This window comes from Microtus ochrogaster, unplaced genomic scaffold, assembly GCF_000317375.1.
Source record: "Microtus ochrogaster isolate Prairie Vole_2 unplaced genomic scaffold, MicOch1.0 UNK96, whole genome shotgun sequence".
Classification (NCBI taxonomy): domain Eukaryota; kingdom Metazoa; phylum Chordata; class Mammalia; order Rodentia; family Cricetidae; genus Microtus; species Microtus ochrogaster.
In genome coordinates, this window is record NW_004949194.1 from 379226 (window position 1) to 380066 (window position 841).

The following is an 841-nucleotide window of genomic DNA, read 5'->3' on the forward strand; positions in this document are numbered from 1 at the left end:
TCTGCTCAGTGCACTCATGATGACACAGTGGGTAGAATGGATGAAGAAAATGTGGAATATATACACATTAGAGTACTACTCAGCAGTAAAAACACAATAACATCTTGAAGTTTGCACGGAAGTGGATGGAACTGGAAAAAAGCCAACCTGAGTGGGATGAACCAGACTCAGAAAGATGAGCATGATGTGCAGTCACTCATAAGTAGATACAAGCTGTAAAACAAAGGGTAACAAGCTTATAGTAAAGACCCCAGAGTAACTAATTAACAAGAAGAACCCTAAGAGAAACATATAAAGATCCCACTGGGAAGGGGAAATAGACAAGATCTGAGAAAAGTGAGAGTAGAGGGGAGGTGGTGAAGAAGAAGTGCAGAATTGGAGGAGGAAGGGAGAAAGGGGCGAGGGGAGAAAAACTTGAGTAAATGGGATAGTGGAGATGGGTGAAGGATAGAGACATAGAGCAAGCAAAGAGATATTTTGATGAAGTAATCCATTATTGGGCCAGAAATAAACCTGGCACTAGAGAAATTCCCAGGAATCCACAATGATGATACCAGCTAAGGCCACAAGCAATAGTAGAGAGTGTGCCCAAACTGGCCTTGCCCTTTCATGAGATGGATGAAATCTTAACTGTCACCATAGAATTTTCATCCAGCAACTGATGGAAACAGATTCAGATATTTACAGACAAACATTGTTTCAAGCTCCAGGAATCCTCTTGAAAAAAGAGAGGACGGATTGTATGAGCCAGAGTCATGATGAAGGAACCCACAGAAATACTTGACCTAATCTCTGGGGAGAACATTGACTCCAGACTAAAAGTTAGAGAGTCTGAATGGGA